Genomic DNA, 16,297 nt, shown 5'->3' with positions numbered 1-16,297 from the left:
AAAAAAAAAAGCAATTAAAGCAGAACTGGGGATAGAGCTTTATTTATAGTCATGCTGCACAGAATGAAGGTCTGCAGGGAGAGAGATGCAGAATGAAGCTTTAGTTTGCATAGAGGAAGACATGGCATTCTGGGTTTTTGAGCTCTCAGCAGGGAGCAGCTGCACTTGCATTTATGGATGATGTCACCTAACGAAGAAACTGAGATCAGTGTAATAGATACTGGGGAGAAGTACATGGGGACTTAAGGATTTAGTGAAGAAGGAATAAACAAAAGGAAGCCAAGGAACATTGTTGTAAAGGCAAAATTATCACAAATGTTGTACATGACTGATAGCCACTTTGTGGCTAAGTTGATCCTGAATGAAGTAATTTGAATGATATTCTTATAAGTTAGCACTCAGACTTCACGTGTCAGATGTAAAAAGGAAAAGGGACAATAGTTGGTGAGAGAGTTTTGCAATATTTATGTCACTATGTATCGGGATAATAAATAGGCTGAGAAAATAAGGAGTTACTGAAAAAACAGAGAAAGCATCATAAGAGAGGGAAAGGGAAGTAGGGTGCAATTAATTCATGTGTGATTGATGTGTGAAACAGTCACGAGGTGTGTTTGTATGGTAAGGCAAGAGAGGAGGATGAAAGTCAGGGAAAGGAAATCCAGTTTTCAGCGCGGTGGGGAAACCAGGAAACCTGATGGAAACTATTGAGGGAGTGGTAGTAGGTGGGGAGGTTGTAAGAGAAGAGTGCCAGAGGAGAGGAATTATTCTGAGACGTGTGGGCAGCAAATCCAGATTCAAGCTGACACTTCGGTGTCAGGACACAGGGCGATAGTTGTGTTCTGTGACGGTTTAACCGTCCCCTTCCAGAACAGGTTTCTGAGGCTTGGGAAGTACTGCTGTACTGTATCTCTCAAGGAATGTTACTGTGTTTACTCCCATCCTTAGGATTAATCTTCCTGATCACTGATCTCCAATCTCATACAAGATTTGTTTTCATGATTTTTTTTTTTTTTCCTTCGATCAGGAATTTGGCAGTATATTAGAACAGTAGAGAGCAGTAGGATTTCTTTGAAAGAATGGGTACAATTGGAGTTTCTAAGCTGTTGCTTATTTAACAAAACGTATCAGAAAAGAGGTCGTATCTTAAGATGTCCTGACTGATAAATTGGGCAATTGCTTCTTCTCTGACTGCAGAGGTTCTGGGAGCTACAGAATATGCTAAGCCTTTCTTACAAGAGAAACAGGAAATGCCTGATTTCTTCAGGTTATACATTATCATTTATGCTATGTCTTCAAAGGTGCCAGCGAAAGCAGAAGTGTATGCTGAGGAAGTGTGGGTGGGATGAGCAGATGGTGGGGTGGGCTGGAGACCAGCTGAGTGGCCAGATCTAGACGGTGTGCTGGTCAGTGGTGCAAAGTCTAGCTGAAGGCTGGTAACTCTCAGTGTACTCTGTGAATCAGTGCTAGATCCAGTCGTCCTTAACTTTTCCTTTAATAATTTTGATGTTGAAACAGTGTGCCCTCAGAAAGTTTGCAGAGACACAAAACTGGGAGAAGTGTCTGATAGATCAGGGGGACCTGGGAAGGCCGGATAAGTGGGGCCTACAGGAACTCTGTGATGTTCAACAAAGGGAAACTGTGAAGTTCTGCACCTGGGGAGGACCAGCCCTGCTATGTTCTGAGGGCTAAACAGCTGGAAAGCAACTCCTCAGAAAAGGACCTGAGTGTCCTGGCAGATGCAAGTTGACCATGAGCCAGAAATGATTTCTTGAAGCAAAGAAAGCCAACAGCTTCCTGAGCCACATTCAGAGGACTGTACCAGCAGGTTGAGGGAGGTGATGCTTCCTGTTTACTCAGCATGGTGAGGCCATCCCTGTCCAGTTCTGGGCTCCGCAGTACGACATCTTTTTGGAGGTGCCCCAAAGACACGTAGACACAGACCTGGACATCCGTGGTTCTAAATGACTATACTTGAGCAGAGGGGGGAACAAGGTGGCCTCCAGTGGCCCCTCCTAGCCTCAGCCATTCTGTAATTATGTGATCCTTGCATGGAGCACATTGATTAGAATCCAGGATCTCCTGAAAGCAGAGTTCAGCCACAGGATACTGGCTTTCTACAAAGAACATTTGTGATCACTGTGATCTGTACAGTGTGGAAAGTCAGCCCAGTTTTTTCCAACTTAAAAATGAATCTGTTCTATCAGTTGCTTGTTCCATCTCTTTGATTGACAACTAGTGAGTTCTGTACTTAGTTCTTGCTGTGTAGTTCCTAAAGCAAGCTGAATTCCTGTCCCTTACCCCTTATGTGTTCAAAGATTTCTGCTTAGGATTTTTGCCTATAGAGAGCCTTTATTCTGATGGTTACAGTCTTATTCCTGATTTCAACAGGGACATAGAATCATAGAATTGCTCAGGTTGGAAAAAACCTTAAAGATCATCAAGTCCAACCACAACCTAACCAAACTCCCTAACAACCTTCCACTAAATCATGTCCCTGAGCACCACATCCAAACGGTTTTTAAACACATCCAGGGATGGTGAAACATTACTGCTTTTGTGCCTGCCTCATCAGACAACCAACATGACACCTTTAATCTTTGCTCTGTGTAGATTTGAGTGTGGAGAGTGGCATTGTAGACGAACATCATGCTTTGTTTTTTGGATAGACAAAGTCAGTACAGTCAGAGACACTGACAAAGCTTTGTATTTAAAAAAAAATCCTAGATAACTTTTGGCTATTTACTGACCTCTTAATGAGTTAGCTTTTACCAACTCAAGATTTAAAAGAGCCCAGCAACTGCTTTCATGGGAAGTTGAGTATGCACTAATATAGTTAGGTGGGGGCTGGAAGTCTATCAAATAATGACACTGGAGGCAAAGTGTAGCTCATGAGACTTCTAACATGCTTTTGAACCACCTTTGAATCTGAGCTGTTTTTTGTTTTTTTTTCCCCCCCCCTCCAACTAGGCAGGAGATCATCTATTCTAATTGTTTTGAAGTTTCATAGATTCCTTGAGCTCTTCTGGTTCAATTTATCGTAGTCATTGACTTGTGATCAGTTTATTTTATGAACCGAGATTAATATCATGGAAAGCTCAGTATATAATTGGACACCTACCACTTATTGTGTTTGAACTATGCTTTCATGTCCAGAGGCTTCGAACCATATGTATTAAGAAATAGAGGTGTAGCCTGTGGAATGGTGTTCCTTCAGCTGTGCTTTAAACAAACCTGTCCATGATGTAACTACTCAGCAGTATTCAGTTATTGCATATTAGTAGTAATGATAATTATTTTTAAGATGTTTAAATGTGTTGCATGCCGGTTTGCACATACCTCCATTCCAGTATGGATGTGTAGCCCATGTTATTACAGCAGTGTAATCAAAGTGGTGTGACTGGTAAATTAAAAGAAAAAAAAATTGAAAAGATGAGGCTTGAATTAATGCCTAAGATCCTAGACTTTCTAAATGAACTAAAATAGTAACTTATCTACAAATTGTTTGAGTATTCATAACTATTCTAATTGACAGTAAAATTCACTTTAGTTAGTAATCTGCTATGTTCTGGAAGAAATGGGTCTCAGCCTTTTGCCTGTGTTGGGGAAGTCAGGAGTGAGCAGAAATAAGCTGTGCTCCAACACTGTGTCAGTGGGTTGCCATTGTGATTTCTGTTGTGGTAAATACTCAATAACCAGTTCCAGGAAAGCCAACTTCTTTAGCTAACACTGAAAGAAGCTACTGAATTTTTGACTGCTCCTATCCTTTTAACCTGCTATGCAAGTTGCAGTCTGACGAATATTGCTTTTTCGTTTTGCCAACTTCTTTTGTCAAATTGCCTGGAAAAAAAAAAAACCACCTCCAGAAAAGTGCTCTGAATGCATTTTTATTTAAAATGGCAGCAAACCAGAGAATCTATTGTACTATGTCTTGCTACTTATTCGTCTATTGTATTTATGCCAAGAAATGAGTTAGGGAGTGATTGCCTCAACTGTTATATCTCTAACAGGTTGTCACAGATGGAATTATCCGCTTCACTTGTAAGAGAGAAGCAGCAATATATTTATTGATATAAAACAGGGATTTTATAAAGCATAAACGTGAATAAGATGACAAAATTTGAGATGGCAAGGTACATTTTATAATTTACTACACAGAGGGTAGAGGTCCAAACATTCATCCAGGGACTCTCCTATTGACGCAAGAGGTTCAGAGTGGATCCCCTTGCTTTATAAACTCCTTCAGCTATGGAAGTCAGGAGCCTAGGTGTGGCTGGATCCATTTGTAGTCTCAGACTTGCTCAGTGGTTTATGTCTAAGGGATCGTATGTGCACATTCAATCTAAGATGTAATCTTTGTGAAGCTAGCATTAAACAGCCTATTTTCAGCAGTACTCAGTGATGGAAAAGGGGCAGTGGGCAGAAACTAGAACATGGGAAGTTCCGTATGTACATGAGGAAAAGCATCTTCATTTTGAGAGTGACAGAGCACTGAAACAAACTGCTCAGGGAGATTGTGGAGTCGTCTTCTCTGCAGATACTCAGAACTTACCTGGATGCTTTCCTGTGTAACCTACTGTAGGGAACCTGCTTTAGCGGGGTGGTTGGACAAGATGATCTCCAGAGGTCCCTTTCAGTCCCTATGATCTGTGATTCTATAAAACAAACTACTGATAATTTACTGAAGATCTGTATCAGCAAGATGTGTTGTCATCACGGTTGCCATAACCTTGAGAGGTATCCCAGCTTAAATGACGAGTGGTGTCCTTCAGAGGTCAATACTGGGACCAGTGCTGTTTAATATCTTCATCAGTGACCTTGACAGTAGGATCAAGTGCACTCTCAGCAAGTTTGCAGATGATATCAGGCTGTGTGGTGCAGTTGACACACCTAACAAATGGAATGTCATCAGAGAGACTCCAGCCTGGGCCCAGGCAAGCCTCATGAGGTTCGATAAATCCAAGTGCAAGCTCTTCCACCTAGCATGTGGCATCCCTGCTGTTAGTACAGATATAAGGATGGAGCACAGCCCTACCTGGAAGGATTTGTGGATACTGGTCAGTGGCAAGCTGGACGTGAGCCAGCAGTGTGCCCTCATGGCCCAGAAAGCCAGCTGTACCCTAGGTTGCATCAGAAGAAGCATGGACAGCATGTCAAGGGAGGTGATCCTGCCTCTCTACTCTGCACTGGTGAGGACTCACCTGGAGTACTGCATCCAGATGTGGAGTCCTCAGTACAGGAGAGACATGGACCTGTTGGAACACATCCAGAGGAGGACCACAAAAATGATCCAAGGGATGGAACAGCTCTCCTATGAGGACAGGCTGACAGAGCTGGGGCTGTTCAGCCTGGAGAAAAGAAGGCTCCAAGGAGACCTGATAGTGACCTTTCAGTATCTGAAGGGGAGCTACAAGAACAAAGGGGACAGACTCTTTAGCAGGGCCTGTTGTGACAGCACAATGGGAAATGGTTTCAAATGAAAAGAGGTGAGACGGAGATTGGATATAAGAAAAAAGTTGTTTACAATAAGGGTGGTGAAGCATGGAACGGGTTGCCCAGAGATGTGGTGGTGACATTCAAGCTCAGGCTGGATCAGCAGCCTGCTCTAGCTGTAGATGTCCCTGTTCATTGCAGGGGACTTAGACTAGATGACTTTTAAAGGTCCCTTCCAACTCAAACGATTTCATGATTCTATGAAATCCTGCTGTATTGCCCACTATCATGCAGTACAGCTAAAGGGGCTACCTATTTATGGGGTAAGGTGACTGTCATAATCATACTGTTTATGTCTAGCACTGAGATGAGGCTGTGGTTGCGTCAGTGCTTGTTTGATTAGCCATCAGCCACTGAGCAAGGTGCTGGTTTCTCCAGCAGCCTGCCTGGAAAGCAACCAGTATGGTGGTGAGATGGTCAGACTGGAGAGGGAAGAGTGGGGAGGGGGCACACCATCACACTTTAGGGCCATGTGGAGCATTAAAATGGTCATTAATAAGTGGGTGAAACCACTTCTGTGATCTTTTTTTCTTTTTCTTCTTCTTATTTTTTTTTTCATAAGTGATTTTAATAGTGTTTGGTTTGGGTTTGTATGGGTTTTTTTTTTTCCTTCTGTTTTGTTTGCTTTGGTTGGTGATATATAGGGAGGTATCTGTTCTATCCAGATAGCTGGCAGCTCCAAGAAGGCTTTCACAGGCAGTCTACTATGTGACTGGAGAAAGGCATTTTTAATTGCAGTAGATATCCAGAGATTTCTGGTATCTTTGTGGATTCATGAATTCTGCTTGATACTAGCTGCTGGATTTTATTCCTGGAAATATGATAGTCAGCAATGCTGCTGCTTAGACAAGGTGTATGTGCCAGAGGCTTGAAATTTTAGGAAGTCACTTTAAACACTTAATTTGTTTCATTGAAAGTCACACAGTCAGTAATTTAGATGCCTGTATCAGAATCTTCTTTGCCTCTAAACATAATCAGAAGTGCTTCTATTGCTGTGACCATAGAGGAGACCTAGTTTGTTATGGGTGTTATGCAACCTCATTACAGAGACCATCTCCCAGAACAACAGGAGCCTCTGGGGAGAAAATGAATGTACGATGGGACTGATTGACTTGTTTGGTTTTTAACCCTTAGTTTTCTGAGACTCTATTTAAAACAAGAGTGGGGATAAAAAGCCTAGGTGCACCAACCCCTACTAGACACTTCAAAACACAGCTGTATGCCATTATATATACGCCTGTTTTGCAGTGATTTCAGATAGGAACAAGGGCAGTTCAAATACAACCTACAATGCTGTTATAGTAAAAGAAATGTAAGAGTGGTGTGACTTTTTTTTTCTTGGAAGCGATGTTTAATTTATACTTAATTTGTGCATTTAAGGTTCCGATAGTGAAGAGGATGACGATACCAAACTAATAATGAAAAGGAGTTTAGAAGAAACAAAGAAACAAGAAGGTCTGTTTTAATTTTTACTTCTTTATTTTCAAGAGTGCTGTTATTTACAGAAGATTCAGGAGCTAAAATCATTTTTATGTCAAGTGACCTCTTAAGAATACTCTCAAAAATATTCTGAGGAATCATGACTAGTTAGGAATACTGGGGGTTAAAAGGAAAAAATAACTTTCTATCTTGGAAAGTATGCCAGCAGACTCAACATTTATTTTTATTGGTTCACCACTGGGTATTGTGCTGTTAAAGATGTGACTAAGCTCACTTGATACCAGTTCGATATTAACTCTGACTGGAAATAGATCTACTGTAGTTCAAAATTGGATATTGTATCTGAAGAAAGCACTGTTGTCTCCGAAAAGATAGCTGTAGATGAATGCACAAGTTTGAATCAGCAGTATGAGTATCTCCTCACATCATATCTCTCCTTATTGAAAGTATTTCTGTCCTTTTGCTGTTGTGCTTAATGCTGGTGCTTGTGCCATGTGGCTGCTTAATTCTGATCACAAATTACAGTGCACTTTGAAAGTAACATATTGTTTAAAAGGATTGACTCTCACTTTCTACTTGATAGAAATAAAAATAATAATAATAAAAATAAATGCATTATACAAGTGCAATGATAAAAATAACTGAATCTTCCCAGAATTTATTCATGTACAAATTTACAAACTGATAATCAAAGTTACTAAAAAATACAGCATATTCATCTATTTTCCTGAAAATCTGCCATGCTCGGGTGCCCCCAGCATTGGATATTCCCAATAGTGGGTGGCGTTTGGTGCATACAAGTTGTCCCAGTTCTTCTGTCTCTGTACAGAAGACATCTGAGCTTATGAGCTAGCCTGGCTTCAGTGATGTGCATGGCTGTAGAATTAAGTAAGAGGGGAAGAGAAAGCAAAATCAACCCCGGAAATGGATATAAAGGAAAAAGAGTTTAGAATGCTGAGAGGAGAAAGCTGAAGTGTTGGGGACAGAAAAAGCTGCTTCAGCAGCTCCAGAGAACACAGGACAATCCACGTATCACTGTGGAATGAACTGTATGACATTAGTAACAGTCATAGTTTCAATCTTATTCTTTGTAACTAAACAATCTTAGTGATTTAATGACAACTTCTTTTAATGAGCAGTTGCCTGTAGGTGGGGCTTTGTTTCCATGACCATCTATTGTTTTTGTTTGAGAAACTAGCCTCATTCTTAGTAGTATCACATGTTGCAAGAAAGTCCAGCTGGATGAATACGAGTTTACTGACATGAGAGAGCATTTATTGATACAATTTCTTTTTCAAAACTAGGCCTTACAAAAAATCTTAAATATGAACTTCAAGTACATAACTTGAAGTTATGTACTTCATGCAAGCAAGTGCATAACTACAATGAAAAATTTTTAAACGTTATGTTTGTACGTGTAGGCTAATGGTATCCTGGGGTGCATTAAAAAGAGCACAACCAGCAAGTCAAGGGAAGTGATCCTCCCCCTCTACTCTGTCCTGGTGAGGCCACTTTTAGAATACTGTGTCCAGTTCTGGGCTCCTGAGCTCAAAAAAGACAGGGATCTCCTGGAAGGTCTCCAGCAGAGGGCCGCTCAGATTATAAAAGGCCTGGAGCATCTCCTGTGTGAGGAAAGGCTGAGTAACCTGAGTCTTTTCAGCCTGGGGAAAAGAAGACTGAGAGGAGATCTGATAAATGTTTATAAATATCTGAAGGGAAGTGGGAAGCAAATAGATGAGGCCAGGCTCTTCTCAGTGGTGTGTAGCGATAGGACAAGGAGCAATGGCCTAAAACTCAAACATGGGAAGTTCTGTACTAACATGTGGAAGAACTTTATGGTAACGGTGATGGAACACTGAAACAGGTTGCCCAGAGAGGTGGTAGAATCTCTTTCTATAGAGATACTCAAGACTGTCTGGATGCCTACTTGCGCAATCTATTTTAGGTTACTTGTTTTAGTAGCAGGGAGGTTGGACTCGTGATCTCTTGAGATCCCTTCCAACCCCAGCAGTTCTGTGATATATGTAATTATTCATTTTCCTTTGTCCTAGGAAATAAACCAGTCATCTTTTTGTTCTAGAACGTGCCTTTGTCCTCCTAAAAGAGAAGATGAGTTGCTTAAGAATGATAGCATGTCTGAAAGCTTCTTTTGATTTTTCTAGCAGTGTCAGTATTATTTACCATGTTTATCTTTAGGATATGTAATTCACTAACACCAAACAGTTAGTGCCTAACACAACTTAAAAGTAAGGCTGAAGCAGGGCTTCTATTTGGAGAATTATGAAGGGTGTTTATGAGAGGTTGTTAATAAACGAGATGAGTCCCATGCAGGGAACTGGACTATTCTTACTGTTAATAGCTTTATCTCTATTTATGTCCTCCTAGTAGAAGTTACAACAGTAGTGTTAAATTCCAATTTAGATATCAGAGGATCTATTGATAAGGAACTGGAGTGAAAACACTGAAACCTCTCTGCTCATCTTGTGTGTCTGTCTTTATTTTAATATTTTACTTTTATTAGTGCATATATGTGGGTGCTAATCTTGATACGTGACCAATAAATACACAGTTGCATTACAGTCCCAAACAAACTGTGGGCTGACGTTGCCCACAGAAGTAATCTGTTGCTTTATGTAGTAATAATAATGCAGTTGTGTTTGACTAGTTACCAACCGTCGTTTGAAATTATAATCTTTTTTTTGTATTCATACAGAGGATGATGCAGAATTAGAAGAAGCTATCAAGAGAAGCCTTGAGGAAATGTAAATGAGAATACTTCTGTATGCTAATACTTTGTCATCAAAGCTGCTCACAAAAATGGAAGCTTATTCACCTATTTACAAAGGCTTAGAAATTCTGCTTCAAAAACATGTCTGTATCTTGAATTGTTACATCTATAACCTCATGTTCTCTGTAATGCTGACGGGCAGCTGGAGTTTATGTATATCTGCTGCAATATATTCTGTATGATAAAAAATACATTTTTAAGCCTTTACACATTCTGTTTCTAATGGATGATGGCAAACTCTCACTGGTCTAGCTGTATAAATTGTTGCCCAGTCAGTGGGCTGATGTTACTATATGTTTGGTTGTTTTTTGTTTTGTTTTAATTATTTTATTAATTGGTTCTTATATTTAATTTTTCTGTCACAAAATGTGATTGTCTTTATTTACTTTTCCATGTGGTCTTTGCAACAGATAAAAATAGTAAACTCAATTGTCTCAGACTGACTTGCTTAGCTAATCTTGTTATAAAGAGAAGCTTAGTTCCCAGACATGTAAATTGAACATAGTCTCAACTCTTGTACAGGGATGGTCTTGTCTTATAGAGCACAGTTTTTTTCTATACGTTGTCTGTTATAAATGGCAGAATCAGGACCATGAACTGCACAGATACTTTCTGTTATCTTTATTTTTATAAATGTGTCTATTTTTTTAATAGTGGCATGGAAGCGTTGGCTTGAAGTATGCCAGGTTTGGTACCTCTTTCTGATCTAAGGAAGGAACAAATTTGAAAGTGAACAAAAGCTAAGTAAACTTTCCAGTTCCAGTTTGAAATAGATGTGAACCAATTTCAGACGTCTAATTCCTATATACTGGCCATCTTTACTGCTCCCTTCTGTTTATGAAGACGTGGCCTGGGATAGGGAAATTTTTGTTTTTGTACTGTCCTTATTTTTAAGTGAATAATTCTTCTTGTGTTTAAAATGAAGCTGTCTCTATGCCACCTTTCTCATTTCCTCCTTTTAAGATACTAATGCTAGCTGTCCAGCTTTACCAGCTTATTCTACTTTATGATTGTTGTTAATCAGTAAGAAATATTTATGTAACAAAATGCCAGCTTTTCTTTTTATCCATTACCTTGTGAGTTTGCTTGCAACTGTTGTAAATCTAAATATTTATTATGCAAAAGAAATACTTAGTTTTGGAGAGTATGAGAAGAGGAAAGCTAGATTTTACTTGCCATCAGTTCCAAAGAATTAGAATAACTACTGTATGTTGTTCATGATTATAAAAGCTGGAATACTGACACTGATTTTCCTCATGTATTTGCTGTCTCTCAAGCAACTCATCAGATTCTTCACTAGTTTTTATCTCTGAACTCATTTGCAATCATACAACCTGAAGAAACAGTTGAATCTCCAGAAAACAGATTGAACATTGTCAGTGAATTGGCTCTGAAAATGCTACAGAGTGAAGAGAATCTCATGATGTTTTTTCCACTGCGTCAACTGCTTGTTTTCCCACTGTAAATTTTGGATTAATAGTTCAGTTTGGGGTGTGCAGTGCCACACTGCTGCTGAGCAAGCACTGTTCTAGGAGATGCTGAGTTGCCTTCAGCTAATGACTCAAGCTAAATCAATTTCAGAATTTTTCACACTGAGTTCTAATATAAAGTGGAATGAGACAAAGCTTTCATTATTCCAAGTAAGAGGTTTTGGGAAGGTTTTTTCAGCACAGACACTCAAGTTGCAAATTCTTTTCTCATTAAAAAATGTTTCATCTTGAGCAAGTTCTTAGCTTGACAACAAATGTCTAAAACCTGGCTAGATAGTCTTCTCTAGAGTCTGCTGTGTTAGATCTTGAACATAAACTTTATTCCTGACATTTCATTCTGTCATAAAATTTAAGGTTGACTTTACCTAATGAGCCTTGACTTAATAAATTGCATTAAAAAAGTTGTGTGCTTATAGATTCTCTATCCTCAGAGCTGCAGTTATTAGTTAGACCTGATGTACCAGCTTCCTCATCTGCTTACTGAAACAAATAGCAAATCCCAACCTCTACTTCTGTGGCTCTAATAAACCAGCTAGGGTTCTAGTCTGTGTTCTTACAGTAGAAGTAGTGTACAGAATTGTCTGTATCTTGAAATCTGTCCTTATTTTCTTTGAGACTCATACTTCTCTGAAATTTTTCTTTGTAAAGTTTTCTGCTGCTACAGGTTTCTCATATCTTCTGTTTCCAGAAGAACAGAGAAAATGAGGATTCTTAAAACCCTGCATGTACAGACGTGTGACTTGTTAGTCACCAGCTTCTCATGGTACTGCACCTTGTTCTTCAGCTGAAATAAGTGTCTTGTAAACATTTGTGTTTCAGAATCTAATGTTTCTCACTGGGAAATCTTGTTCAGCTGGCTGAACTCTGAGGTTTGCCCTGGGTATTCTGCGAGATCTATCTGCATTTACGAGCACAACTTGTATGTTACAAGAAGCTTGCCCAGCATCCCTTTGTTCTTGCTCTTTTTAAGAGACTTTGGTTCTGTGCTGATGTTTAAGTTCATTCTTTGTTACTGGAAAGTAATCGTGGTGCTTTTTTTACATTCATCTATAATGAGGAGAAAAACTCATCTCTACGTGGCAACCACCAGCAGCCCATTTTAATGCTCTTAATTTCTGCTTAGTGCATGCTTAAGAACAACAAAACTCATAATATAGTCTCTCAAGGTTGGTACAAGGTTTTCATGTTGTTGGTGCTTTATTGCCCTGTTCTTTCAGATGAAGGAATACCTCTATTTTACTCATATTCAGAGACGAGTTCAGATATGAGATAAATTGGTGCAGCTGTAACATGCTGTAGCCTTGAACTTCATGCCTGCCTGGTTGCTTCTGTAGAGCTTAATAATAAATACAGGAATATGAAGAGATGAGATTAGCTTATTATAAGCTACTTACTTTGTATAGGTAGTAGTGGTATGTCTTTGAGTGATGACTTGATTTTCTTTGCTCTTCAAGATGCACAGAAATGACCTCTACTGTTCCTATAGCACTCACAGAATGCAAACCTTTACCAAATCTTTACCAAATATGGTGAAGTTTTAAAGAGGTACGAAGTTACGCTGCCGTCTTTCTTAAAAGGAAGTGTTCTATCATCTGCTTACGCTGTCCTAGCGGTGTTTACAGTGACTGCTGTAAATTGGGAGGAGGTGAGGATGGATGACGAATTGTTTCAAAATTAATTTAGAGGAATTGGCTGGCATTAATGCTAAGATGCATTCTGGCAATTCTTTCCAGCTAAGTAGCTTCAATAAAATCTTCATCTGCATATTTCTTTAACATTTCTAACCTTCCACAACTTTCCTCTAGAAATTCTAATTCATGAATTTTCTGGATCAAATAATACTGTCCAAGTTATTATAAAAGTGGGGATAAGCAAGTCAAAATTTAAGGTAAGTGACAAGATAAAGCAAGTGTGCATTCAGATGGCAAAGCTATGCATGCACAGAAAGTTAGATTTGAAGTTGTCTTTCTGAGTCTGTGGAAGTTTATTTTCTCAGACTGCAGTAGTGTATTTTCGGGGAGTCACTCAGTTTGTGTTTTGCTCAGAGCTCTGTTGAAAACATGCCTAGCATCTGAGGCTGCACAGAATTTGCTGGCTCTTTGAGCTATGTTCCTCTCCATAAGAACAAAATGCTGAATGCCCTGAAATGGTCACACCAGCTCAGAGATGGATGCTGAGATAAGGGACCTCACTCTGACTTCTGACAAGCTTGGGACCGCAGGGCTTGCCTGCACAGTGAAATGACTGTGCATATAGGCAAACACAAGCTAGCTCTAATTAGCATTGGAAGCAATAGCAGGAGTCACAGTAGCAGGTTCAGCAGGTGCTAAGTGAGGGGCCAGCCTCCTGTAACAAGGCAGCACGTATTTTGATTGAAGACGTACCTTAAAATCTCATGTTGGCCCATCTTGTTTCCTGTGCTCCAAGCTAACGTTGGCTGGCTGGCCAAAGCTGTGGCTGCACCCCTATGGTGTGTATGGGAACTGTTGTGTTTCCATAACACCTGTGCATAAAGAAGCTTCTTCAGATGAAGGTCCTGCATCTGAAGGGAGGAAAAGGATCTGTCGTGGCATTTCCATGGGTGTGGACTTTCTCTTTGATCCTCTTCCATGACAGCTCATATGTAAGTGTTCAGGTATGCGACAAGGTATGTATCAGGTCTGAAATAAGGCAGTGTTGGAAAGGGCTGCTGCTGTTTTTGGTGTGGATCGTTACACTGCCTCTGGACTTCCATAGATCAGGTGTCTGAGGCCCAGGAAAGCTGCTCTTTCTGCTGCCTTGACAGATCTTGTTTGCGTGAATGAAAACCCTCTACGTATTGCTTTGTTTCGTCAGTGACATGTACTTTTCACAATGCTGTAATTTAAACAAGAGAGCTGCTACTTCACTGTGAGATGCACACCTTCTTGCAGACCTGTCCCCAGTGCACATGAGGCTGGGCTGTGCAGGCCAGTCACAAACACAGTTGTGGATTAGACAGGGACAGAGGGACATCAGCATGAAGCACCCCTGACCTGGTCATCACCTTCTTCATTACAGACAATGAGGAGCATGAAATCTGTGCTTGGCTTCAGGTGTGTGAGGGCCCCTCCTCCCTTCTACGGCCTTCTGGCCCTGCAGGATCTGATTGCTGCCTTGTGTTGCCACACTTCTTGCCACAATTCAGCTGTGGGCCACCTCCCTTTCTTCACAGACTGACCCTCGCCTTCCTCCCAACCACCTACTGTTCTGGAAGCGCAGTGACAACTAACCCTTTTCTATATCTCATCAAGAAACAGAGCACCTGAGGAGAAAAGGAGACACTCCTCTCTGGGGCAGGAAAAATTGTTTCCACAGTCCTTGCGAGTTTCTAAATGGGAGTACACTCTAGGCTGCACAGTCATCATGAGTTTTGTCAGGAAGACCATTTTTGCTTTTAATGTGCATTCTGGTTCCATTGTGCTGTTGTCACTCCCAGAGTAAAAGTTTTGCCATCAGAGGATAGGTCACATGGGGTGCATTTGTGCACAGCTAAGAAGCCTTCTGTGCCTGGATTTTGTTACAGCTCTTACCTGCAAAGAAAAAGTGTTCATAACCATTCAGCTGCCAGTTACTTGATTTTTACTTTTTAAATACAGCCTGATTGATATGTAATAAATTGGCATAGAAATAATAGCAGGATCCTAGGAAAAAATGATTGCAAATTGTGTCATGGCTACAAAGGCTTTCTTTGTTTTGTGTTTGGGTTGGGAAGTGGTATTAATCTCTTCTACACAGACTGTTGTCAGATGGCTGGAGCAGTTCACATGAGGTTGTTCACACGAGCTCACAGGCAAGGAGCCTCACTTATCCATCTATGTAGAACAAAGAAACTCGGGCAATTAATTTAACGAGTGTGCTTGGGACATGATAGCACTCTGAATAGACAAGCCTGAGAAAACAGCTATTTGGATTCACAGCAAGACAGGCACACAAAGCACCATCTCTACGCAACTCAATCCCTCTCAGCTGGGTGCCAAAAATTGGGCTGCTGGAGCCATGTAGTATTTGCTCAAACCTGGAGTTAGGGATAAGCAAATTCCTTTTTAAACAGTCACAACAAAGGCAAGCAAAGCCTGTGTATGCCTTGAATTGCTGAAACTCGAGGAACAAGGGGTTTCTGTGGGAGCTGCTTCCTGAGCTCCTCCAATGTAAGGTACTGCTCCACGTGGAGAAGTGATATGTGATTTCCCACCAACGTCATTACTGACTGTGGTTCCACTGTGTTTCCCAACATTAAATGTACATATAGTTCTGTTAGGGATTGAGGGAGAACAGAAGCAATTTCCAGCATAAGCCTTTGCATTGTCTTAGACTGCAGTGGTTAGAACTGCTGCTTGCAGTGAGTCAGGGTCTCCCACAGTTAGCACCAGGGTGCTGTTCGTGGGATCATCTGAAGAACCATGGTTTTAAGAATGCCAGTTCTGGCTCTGCTTACAGTCTGATCTCCCTGACCTCCAAATTTTGTGCAGTCCTTGTACTAATAGCACAAGACAGACATGAAGCTGTTGGAGCAGGTCCAGAGGAGGCCATGGAGATCATCAGAGGGCTGGAGCACATCTCCAATATAGAAAGGCTGAGGGAGCTGGGTCCGTTCAATCCAGAGAAGGGTCTGGAAGACCTCACTGCAGCCTTTCAGTATTTAAGGGGAAATTATAAGTGGGAGGGAGACTGAGTTGTTCATGGTCCAGTAGTGATAGGACAGGGGTGAACAGTTTAAAATTAAAAGAGAGGAGGTTTAGGTTAGATATTAGGAGGAAATTCTTTACTTGAAGGGCGGTGAGGCAGTGGCACAGCCGCCCAGAGAGCTGTGGTGCTCCATCTCTGGAGGCACTCAGGGCCAGGCTGGGTAGGCTGGGCAGCTGAGCTGGTGGGAGGCAGCCCTGCCCACAGCAGGGGGGTGGCACTGGGTGGGCTTTGAGATCCCAAACCAGTCCATGATTCTACAACGGCCATCGTCTAAAGCGTAGACACTAAAAGCCTTCCTTCCGTTTCCTCAGCTCCGGTTTCAGCAAGAGAGCAAGAACCACGCCGCTGCCGACACGGTGCGGCTGTCAGGGCGGCTGCGGGG

The 16,297-nt window shown here is 41.0% G+C and overlaps 1 long non-coding RNA gene across 1 annotated transcript; it reads left to right on the top strand.

Moving 5' to 3' along the window:
- Positions 1 to 6,146: 6,146 nt before the first annotated feature.
- Positions 6,147 to 11,439, top strand: LOC109366260. Its single transcript, XR_004158986.1, has 2 exons — positions 6,147 to 6,945; positions 9,644 to 11,439. It is a non-coding gene; the product is annotated as an uncharacterized LOC109366260 (long non-coding RNA).
- Positions 11,440 to 16,297: the final 4,858 nt, after the last annotated feature.

This window comes from Meleagris gallopavo, chromosome 2 (genome assembly GCF_000146605.3).
Source record: "Meleagris gallopavo isolate NT-WF06-2002-E0010 breed Aviagen turkey brand Nicholas breeding stock chromosome 2, Turkey_5.1, whole genome shotgun sequence".
Lineage (NCBI taxonomy): Eukaryota > Metazoa > Chordata > Aves > Galliformes > Phasianidae > Meleagris > Meleagris gallopavo.
The sequence above is the reverse complement of the archived record's forward strand: the minus strand, read 5'-3'. Positions and strand labels throughout refer to the sequence as shown.